The following is a 10,889-nucleotide window of genomic DNA, read 5'->3' as shown; positions in this document are numbered from 1 at the left end:
GTAGTAGAAATCACTGCATGGGCTCAGGAACACTTCAGAAATCCATCACTGCATCCACGAAGGCAGGTTCAAACTCTACCATGCACATTGTACTATTAAAGTTAATTAAAACCCTTATTTTGAAAGCTGAATTTAGCATAACTAGCCTTCTAATCTAAAAATGTTTTGAGGGGGCGTGGGGCCTCTGTGGTGGCCCCCTTTGCGCACCCCTGCCATTGACTGTGGTTGGATCCGCGCCCCAGTCTCCTCCTTCCTCGCAGCCCCGCCCTCAAGGAGTGACTTGGTGTTGGAGCGGAGAGAGAGAGAGACTCTGCAGACTCACATACACACACACATACACTCTCACACACTAAGCTTTTCTCACCAGATCTGCCGTGTCTTTACTAACGGGACAAGTTTAAACCTCCTGGATATTCCTGTCGGCTCTGCGCTTTTCTCTCGCCTCCATGTGAACGTTTCGACCCGGTCTGAGGTGAGTGCAGAAATGTAGACATGTTTCCAGCTTGTTTTGTGGGGGGTGCGGGCTAAACTGTGGACCGGTTCTAACTAAACCAGGGGGAAGAAGGGGATTTTTCTCAGTAAGAGGAAAAGCGGCAGCAGGCAGCAGGGAGGAGGAGGAGGAGAGGTATGTCCGGCTCTTGTTGGAGCAGTTTCAGCTCATTCACTTTACCGTCTTTCGAGGGTCACCAAAGGCTTGTAAAGAAGCTGTAATTAAACCAGTGAATGTTGTCGTTTCCGCTGCTGGCGTGCATTAATTCAGCTGCACGGTTTGAGATTAGCAGAGCGGCTTTAACATCTTCTGGATGTCCCCAGTACCGCCACACATGGCTTGTCCTACGATCACCACAGCATTTCTCTGTACTTTGAAAGTGTGGGCTGCTGGGACTCTTGACACATTGTGCATGCTTATTGGGCTTTTACTTCACACGTTTCTGTGTCGTACAGCTGTAAACTGAATGTTAGTGTCAGCAGCATCTAAATCTAAACTTTGAATGGAAGATACAAGTACTTTTTTTCTGATGTATTGTCAGTGTAACTTTTCTTTTTTCAGTAAATTTCTCCTTTGTGATTTCATTTCTTAATTAATCTCTTTTATATACTATGCATAAACTCCATGAAATCATTAGTCAACAAAATATATATTTAAACGTTTTTAAAAATCCCATAAGGGCTTAAATTGATGGCTTAAATGGCTTGTTTTGACCAAGTGACAGTTTTAAATCCTTCAAATATTCATAGTAAAGTTCAAACCAGCAATTGATTGATAAACGACTTAAATCTGACACTGACCTGATTGACCAACAGTCAAAACCACTTCAATTTTAAATGACATAAAATCACCTTGAGTACCTGGAACTAATTATATTTGCATTATTGATTAATTTACAGAATATCTTCTCCATCAGCTGTTCAACTACTTGATCTAAAGTGTCCCTCCCATTTTTCCAGTGTCCCATGTGACGTTATCAGATGTTTTGTTTGTATGAATATTAGTCCAAAACCCCCAAAATATTTAGTTTACAATGATATAATACAAACAATGTAGCAAATTCTTGAATTTGATTGAAAATTACTTAAAATATATCACATTTTTTATGATTAGTGAGTATTAATTAGGCTTTTTGTCTTATCACACAGTGTGTGTACACAGCATGATTACTGCAAATAACATTTGTTTAAGTAATATAATGTAATTGAGACTAAGTGATTAATGATTAAGTCTGTAAAATGCCATTGTTACGCCTGGCCATCACAGTGTGAAGTTTTTGATCAACCAACTATCCAAAAAAGTTGCAGCTGACAATGATATAAAACAGAGAACAGAGAATCTTCACGTGAGCAGCTTGAATCAGAGAATCTTTGAACTTTTTTATTTTTTTTATTTACAGATAAATGTTTACCTGATTATCAAAATGGCTGCTGGTTCAACAACAGTCTTTTGTATTGGCGCTACAAGCCAGACCAGGCCACATTAACCATCAGTACAATCCTTGGTACCATGATGTCATCGTGTCTTAATGTAATGTCCCATGTTCACGCACCAACACACAAAACATCATCAGCTGTGTTTGTCTCACTTTGTGCCAGATGTACAGTTTGTTCATACAGGTGGGATCGCTGCCTGTTTGGCCTTTTAAATGTTTGATGTGTTGAGATGTCCGGAGTGCTTACTCTGCTGTTCCTCTCATTGTCTCTGCCGGCTGTCGGCTCATGTTAGAGAGGCAGCACAATCTGCTCTCCATGCGTACAAATACTGTACATGCATGCAATAACACTCCTATCTATGCGTGCAAAAATACCAATACCTAAAAATGGCCTGCAGGTCTGCATTACAAAGATGAGTCCAGATTGAACTGTTTTATCACATCAAGGCTGTCTCTGCTATGATGCAACCCATCACTTCCGCCTAAACCCGGAGACTCTACAAGTGGTTAACTGTACAAGCTCTCTATGAGATGGGATGCAGAGGTAAAGTGTAGTATATGTTTACTCCACCAATGTGTGACGGGTAGCTGGAAAGACCTGACAAAAAAAACAAAACTGTTAAGCAAAGAAGGCAATTGTCTCTTGAGCATGAATCAAAACTTGACATATCTTTTTTTTTAATTTTTATTTTATACACTTTATTAATCCCCGAGGGGAAATTTCTTTACTACAGCAGGGGGGCTCTCAGGGGGGAGATGCTGCCACTAGCGCGGTGCCAGGTAACCTGACCTGAGGTGCATGTTTTTGGATGATGGGAGGAAGCCGGAGAACCCGGAGAGAACCCACGCAAGCACAGGGAGAACATGCAAACTCCGCACAGAAAGGCCCAGGACCGGATTCGAACCCGGAACCTTTTTTGCTGTGAGGTGACAGTGCTAACCACTGCACCACCGTGCCTCCCTCAAATCATATCAAGAAGGGTATGAAGGCATCCAGCCCTTTTTGTTCTTTGCACCCATCCGTTGATTCTCTCAGGTAATGACAGCTATAATCTCGTTGGTTGTGTGTTCACAAACAAGGTCAAATGCAGCTTTTCCTCCACATGGCACAGCCAGACTTGACTCTACCGGTCTTGTTTTGGTTTTCTTTGGGGCAAAAGTTCTGCATAGTACCGGTTATCACCTCTGTCTTGGTTCTGAGCCAATACTAAAAAGTGGCAGACCTCTGAGTTGTCTGAGAGAATCGTCATTGCGTCATCATTGTGTGTCAAGCGGTGTCGCTATGAGTTTATTTGTAAAGCAACATTTCATAATCAAGGTAATTCTGACTGATTTTTTTTTAAAGGCAACAAGAGTTAAATACAATTTTTTTTTAAAGAAATATAGCAGAAAAAGCAACAGTGCAATGTTATTGTTAGTAATTGTTTGAGTTAATAAAAGGCAGTGGCAAACAGACAAGTCTTTAAGGGTAATATTTGCAGTGAAAAGCAAAATCCAGAAAATTACCAAAGTAGATCCATGCAGTGGAAAAGGGGAAAAAGTTTAAACTGGTTGAACAGTAAGCAAAGCACAGAGATGTGAAATCTGAGTGGTGCACAACATTCAATGTTGCGCAGCAGCAACGTTTAGCATCGTTGCTCTCTGGGAAAACACTGACTCCAATCGTTGGAAAGGGATTTTGCTGCTGATTATGTAGCGAGAAACTACTTTAGAAATTAGAAAAAAAAACACATTGTCTTTTCAGCTCCTCTGCTGTGTGGATTTGTTGCTTTTCTTTCTCTTATGTCATAGAAAATTGACTATATTTAGGCTTTGGTGGGACAAAACAAGCGGTTGACAATTAATTGATCAAGCGCAAAAAAACAACAACAAAAAAAGATTGATTGCATGGCTCGGATGGCAAAGCGGGTTTCCCACCAATCATCAGGTTGGCGGCTCAAATCCCCTCCGCTTCTCCTGTCCACATGCCAAAGTGTCCTTGGGCAAGACACTGAACCCCAAGTTGCTCCCGATGGCTGGCGAGCACCGTGCATAGCAGCTCTGTCGCCATAGGTGTGTGAATGTGTGTGTGAATGAGAGGCAAAGTTTGTAATGCGCTATGTAAGCAGACCATTAACATGAAACCGTTTACAGCAATCCTGAATACATTAGTAAAGGATTTAAAAATTGGACTCTGTTCTAGATTCAGATTTAATCAAATCAGGCTGAATGGGCAGAGACATTAGAGCTTCGTAAGTGTATTGTAAAATGTTTAACTTGATGACAGATTTGTGGAGCCTCTTGTGGTTTCCTGGATACTTCGTAGACGTCGTCCTTCTTTCTACCATTCACAAATGTGAACGCCTGCTTGTGTAGGAAAATTGAAATAGATACTGTGCTGATGATGAATTTCTCCATCTGAACTCAAACTCATTTCATGATGTGTTCTTTCCAAAATGCAGTTAAGCTGCATATTCGGTGACATCATGTAGGCTACACAGTAGCTGATCTTTTTTCATACATTGCAAAACATAATATTGCAGTTACCAATATTGTTTAGCACACACATTAACACACATGCACATTAGCATCGCTCTCCTCCACATTACAACTGCTATTCCAGGCAATAGATCATTAGGCTGTACACTGTGTAATGGAAAAATTAGATTCCTCTGAGTGTCTGAGTGAGCCGTCTCTGATCTCAGAGGAGACCCGCCGCTTCCCTTCACGACTCCCTCTTCACTGATGAGCTGCCTCTGTAATATACTTTCTGTAGTTTTGTACCCTAAATGATGTTTAATTATTCCAACATGGTTGCTCATGAAATATTAAAACACAAGCATCCTCTGAGCCACACCAAAACACACCAGCCTCACTCTACCTTAAATACGACTCGGATTTGAAGCCGGGGAATCAAAGCAAGTCAACACAGATGCACAACTATGAAATCAGTCGATGAATGATATTTCTTTGCTTTAAAGGTACAAATTTCCTTTTACCAGTCCTCACAGGATATCGTTTTCTTTGAATTGGAAATCTGTTCCCTGACCTCCTACTGCTTAAGATGTCTTCTCTGAGCCGTGCCTGAAACCAGTGTGCTTGGTTGCTATCGAAAACCGATTACACTAAATCAACGTTCTGATTACAGCGAGCAACCGGACACTGCCTGCTAATCTGTGGTCTTAATTCTGAGACAGGAAAATCTCAGAGGAGCGATCAAGCCTATTTATAAATCCACATCTGAATTTCTTTTCTATTTCTGATACATACTTGTTGAGTTAGTCCTTACTTTGATTTGAGAATGAGTACTTTTGTACTGCAGTTGAGTCAAAATGATCAGGAATGTTGATTAGTTAAACTTGGGTTAATTTTTTTCCCCCAAAAGTCTCTGTGTGAACAGTTCAAAATTCATCTCCTTTCCTCTGTTGCTATTGTTTAGACCTTGATTGATCTGCTTATTACTTTTTTGATTAATCAGTTGGTTTCTGAAACGTGATGACGTGTTCAAATGTTTTGTTTTGTCTGATGAACAGTCCAAAACTCAAAGTCATTCAGGTTGCAATCTTAGAAGACAGTTTTGCTTAATTATTATCACGTTCATTGACTAATCGATGCTTCGACCTCTAGTACGATTTAATCAAACTTCATATGTCTGTTTTGCAACAGTGAATTTTAAGTTGCATGTCATTTATTCTCCAGATTGTCTCTGAAGTGGTGAGTTTTGGCGGAGCAAATACTTAAGTGATCAGTGGACATAATGGTGGATCCCCTGCTGATGGATGCTGGGATATCTAAACCCCTCATTAGACCGCTCACTGAGATGATAAATCCACAAGCATCAGTATTTTGAAGAGAAGAGCTTTGGCGTCTTTAGCACCACGCAGTCCCAATCGATCTGCCCTGTTGGGGGCAGGATTTTCTGCAAGGCTCATAATTTGCAAATGCTCCCAGTCCACTTAGTTAGTTAGTTAGTTAAAGGTTTCATGTGTGACGATACAACTCCACACGTGGAGTTAAAAAAAAAAAAAAAAAAAAGTATGTAACAAACAAAGTGCTCTTCCCAATTGTTGTATCTGCAAAGTACATTGTTGTGGTGTTGTGATGTTCAAATTTGGTGAACTTTGATGCTGATGAATTGCAAACTGCCCGAGAGGGTTTAGAAGGGTTCAGAATAGGGCAGCAACTACCAATTACATTCGTTATTGATTCATCTGTCGATTATTTTCTTGATTAACCGATTAGTTGTTTGGTCTCAAAAATATCAAATCATATCAGTTTTCCAAAGGTGCAGCCTAAAATGACTAACTTTCTCCTGAACAACAGTCCACAACCGAAACATATTCCGTTTATTATGAAGAATTGAAGGAACCAAAAAAAAAAAAAAAATTCAGTTATTGGTGAACATCACACTACATAGTAAAGAGTGTTCAGATGACAATAAAAAGGGAAAATGGACACCCCCAGAAATGGAAATTTATTTTTGCTGTCGGAGTACATAATAACATCATCATCATTAAACTCAGAGATGAAAGTATTATATGTACATTTCTACACGTTTTAATGTACCATGGGTTTTTAACATTAAGCACAGCTACCACACAAGGTAGGCTCGGCTAAACAAGTCCAGCTATTCCGCCTCATTTTCAGAGCAAGTACATTTCTTCTTTTCACCATAAATGTTGCCATGACATCAAACCTACTTCTCGGCCCTGCTTGGAGGCTGGAACTTTCCCTCTTAGCAGTTGCTCATGAACACACCTTTAGTATCGATGTTGTTGCTGTAGTTAACAGAGCTTAGCAAGACAATTTTGGGCTGAAGAACAGTGGTGTTAACATACCTCTTGTATGTGAACTGCTAGTTCCACTACAGCAAAGCTACCCGCATAGTTATCTTTCTAAAAAGGCATTAATTATGCTTCTAGCAACTGTCAATGCTCCACCAGACCCACTGACTTTCCACTAGAAAAGAGGAGAGTAAGAGTTGCTTCTCATGGCAGGTTACTTTGAGTGGTGGGCACTTAGTCTTCCTTGTGTCCTCTGACCTCCTGAACTCATTACTCTCTTGTTCCGCTGTTGAACTCTCTAAATATGCAGGTAAAAAGGGATCTATATGAATTTTAAGGTGTAGTTACCCTCTAACATAACACAGCTGTTTTTCCTAGTTCATATAAAGGGTACATCATGATTTCCACTCTTGTATAACTCTGTGTTTATGCATACTGACATCCACGCAGCCCATTGTATTGTTGTCACCAAAGCAAAAATAAAACATGTCTTTATAGGCTTTCATGCATATCCAGCGTCCTCTCTGACCCGCAGCGTTTTTACATCTTTTTATGACCTGGTGCTGTATTTGGAGCTCATTGCATGTTTCTGTGTCAGGCATCGGTTGCAGAGTGTGTCTTTAGAAACAGGCCCCTCAGTCGGATTCAGTGAACAGGAAGTGCGCTCATAGAGTCTGTGGCTTGCCCTCGGTGTTCAGGAAGGCGTTTGACTGAGGGGGGATTGTAACGTTTTTTTTCCTCACATTGTTGTGAACAGCACAGCAAGCCTCTCTGGTCTAGTTTGATTTAAGCACGTGGTTGCTTGTAATATACATGGTATTCTTGGATTTTTTTTTCAGTATCCCATTGAAAGTACCTTTATTTAGAAAATACACTGTATATTGAGCCTCTAAAATTCCCAATCTCTATATAAAGAGTCATGCTTTTATTCTGCGCTCCTGATAAGTAAAATGCCTCGTAGATTAGACGAACACAGCTGTTGAACTTCAAAGGCTAAATTCAGCCGACACTGAAAGACTTATTGAAACAGTCCACATGTGTGTGTGTGTGTGTGTGTGTGCTTGTGTGTGCATCCATGCTTTTTGATGTTTTTTGTTTTGTTTTGTTTTTTTAATAAATTCTCCCTGTCCTGTTTGAGATGGGCCCTTTAATGTCTAGTTTGTTCTGCCTTGCCTCTCTGTCTGCACCCCACACCCATCAGACTACAACTGACCGCACGCTCTGGTGCTTGGTTGTGCCTGGCTGTGGCAAGGCTGCATTTGCAGGGTATTTGTGTGTGTGTGTGTGTGTGTGTGTGTGTGTGTGTCTGTCAGTCAGTGTTTTGATGTTTGAGCTCTTGTGTTCTTTCTCTATACACCTTGTATATGCATTTGTAAGCATGCTTGTGTCTGCTTTTTTTTTTTTTTAGTATGGCTCACTGCTCAAAATTCTCAACATGCAAGCATGCAAACACACATACCTTAATCTTCTCAACATACATGCAAGCATGCAAACACACATGCCTTAATTTTCTCAACATACATGCAAGCATGCAAACACACATACCCTAATCTAAACCTAACCCTAACCTTAAAACTAAGCCTGATCCACTTTAAAAAGCAGACTATCCGTGGGGATGTCAGTTTTTGTCCCCACAGTGATACAAGTCTCCATAGGTTAGTGTGCATTCAGGTTAAAGTCCCCACCGGGATATAAAAACAAGCCCACACATACATACAGTATTAACCACAAATGTTTTGTCCACCACTGTTTTATTTTTAAGATCTTTTCAAAATGTTAACATCTATCTATTTAAAAATTAATGAGTGAGCACAAGTTGATCTGAGAGCTTCCTTTTAGGAAGTCTCAGAAGAGACCAAATGTTTTTAAGTGTATCAGTGTCAGACATGATGCTGATAGTGATCCCCACATGTGTCGTTACTGATCTACTGCAGTTGCAGCATTGATTTACCGAAGGGATAGGCTGTGGAGATGTGGGAGATGTGCCACACATACAGTGATGTGGTCATTTCTCTACTGCTGTGCATCACAGCCCCTGTAGGGTTTCAGTCCAGCTATCTAATTACTTCCTTTTAGGATTGTGTTTGGAGCATCTTAAAAGTCATGTCAACAACCATCAAAGAAATGTAGTATAAAGGAACAAGTGTTTGAATTTTGGTGAGGCTTCCCTGCCTGTTTCAAAACAGTTTCTTAACAGTAAAATATTACTTTTTCTACACATTTTGACTTTCTCATCTTAAACTGCAGCAATGTTCTACAGGTATCTGTGACTGCTGTTTGATCGAAATCAAAATTTTTATTAAACAATTCAAAACATTTTTTAACATTAACAAACAATTTTAGATTACTGCACATTCTTGGCAGAGGTATGTGCTCTCTGGATGCCCTGTTTGACATTGATTGTTATCAGCTGGTAGAATAGAAAAGTAGGAAGAATTTGATCGTAATAAATATATGTTTTCATAATAAGCTGTCCCACCTCCCTCTAACGTTGTTTGTCTGCCTTCCATCTCATGATGTTTGCGTTTTTTTCCCAATTACAGGTTTACCACATGGTACAGTAATCAGTCTGTACCCTTTTACACATTGCATTTAAATATGACAATATTGTACAGGTTAGTGGAGCAATGTGAACGTGGCTGAAGGCAGTGCAAAGAAGTGAAAAGTCCTCGAATCATAATTATTATGTAGCATGAAGATGGGCTTAGTTATACTACTCTCAGTAAAACAGCAGAGAACTATATCATGGCATATGTACACACATTTTTACACTGGGAGAGCTTCATATTGCATTTTGACTGCACGCAAACACCCCTGCAGTTTAAAAGAAACTGATTTTAGAGGTACAGTTTTGTGGTGTCAATATGACACCTGAAAAAAGTTTAAAAACATGTTATAACCACATTAGATCAGACATTTTTCAAACCTGAATAAAAGTATTTTTTTTTTATCCAGGTTATATTTAAAAATTAGTTTTAAATTTGTGCTACTTGTTTTTGGGCTGCATGATTTTAGATGAAATAAAAATCATGATTGTCTTGCTCAGAATTGAAATCATGATTCACTCTTGCGATTTCTGTTTTGAATATACATGCATGTGTTTGCACTCATTTACCTGATACAGAAGGAAATATGATGGTGCTTGATATAGGATGGATATATCAACTTTCTATTTTGTGCTTACCTTCTGGTGGTTTTGTTTTTTTGATCTGCTGTTTAGGGAGAAAGTAGGACTGCTTGCATAGATGCAGATGATGGCCTGAATGTCCAGTGGTATCAATCAAGATCGCATTTTTGATACAATCAATCATGCAGTTCACATTTTTTTCTAAGTATCCTTAGATGGAAATCCCAAATGTATTTAGCAAAATGGCTGAATAAAGCTAACATCTGTGTTTTCTCTGTCAGGCTCAAAAACTAATGTTTAAATTAATTTATGCAAAAACACAATGCTTTTTTTTTTTTTTTAAGAGCTGCAGGGAGCTCAAAATTTCTTCTCTGATACCATTTTGTGCAACTCCTCATTTCCCCAAATCTCTACAATGGAGGCAGAGAGTGCAACATTAGCATGACCCACAGAGCCACAATAGCCACATTAATGGAAAATAGTCCCTGTTGGAATAAACCAGAATTATCCTTTAACAACCCCCAGGTGACCCATAAGCTCACTGAGCTTACACTCACTGAGTGGCACCAAACTGCCCAGCAGGAGGAACAGACTGGAGATTAACAGTGCTCGCATCCTTTTTGTCTACCTATGCTTTTCTGAATATAACACATACAGACAAGTCTTTGTTTTGCAGACAAGTAAAATGAGAAATCAGCATGTACAGTTGTGACTCTGTCTTTGCCTGCAGTTAGAAGAGCAGTGCAGGCTCAGTGTGCACGCATCTTGGTTTTGTAGTGGATTAGAAGTGACACTTACTGCAGGCTGGCTGAGTCTGAGCCTTGTTTACTCTGACTGGGTCTTAGCCGGGGACTCAAACCATCATTAGGCTGCGAAATGACTCAACATTGGGTCAGATCTCCAGACAGGCAGAGAGAAAGAAGACTAAAGAAGGAAAAACTGTAGGAGGAACAATTCCGAAGGAAAGAAGAGAAACAAAAAGAGAGGCTATTTCCTGAATTTGCCTGGAGATAGAGGGAGCCGGATGACTGCAGCAAGGGGGTAGCTGGAGGCCAGGACGTGTTATGGTCCAAC

At 39.9% G+C, this 10,889-nt stretch overlaps 1 protein-coding gene across 1 annotated transcript in view; it reads left to right on the top strand.

The window, feature by feature from the left end:
* Nucleotides 1-345: 345 nt before the first annotated feature.
* The window catches only part of ppp1r16b (protein phosphatase 1, regulatory subunit 16B), an 88,823-nt gene continuing 78,279 nt past the window's right edge, over nucleotides 346-10,889 (top strand). The window contains exon 1 of the mRNA XM_069691023.1: nucleotides 346-472. The gene's annotated coding sequence lies outside the window, so the exon portion shown is untranslated. The remainder of the gene's footprint in view (nucleotides 473-10,889) is intronic.

This window comes from Brachyistius frenatus, unplaced genomic scaffold (assembly GCF_029030835.1).
Source record: "Brachyistius frenatus isolate BFR_SWC_R1_liver_20210118 unplaced genomic scaffold, ASM2903083v1 Contig_10, whole genome shotgun sequence".
NCBI lineage: Eukaryota > Metazoa > Chordata > Actinopteri > Embiotocidae > Brachyistius > Brachyistius frenatus.
The sequence above is the reverse complement of the archived record's forward strand: the minus strand, read 5'-3'. Positions and strand labels throughout refer to the sequence as shown.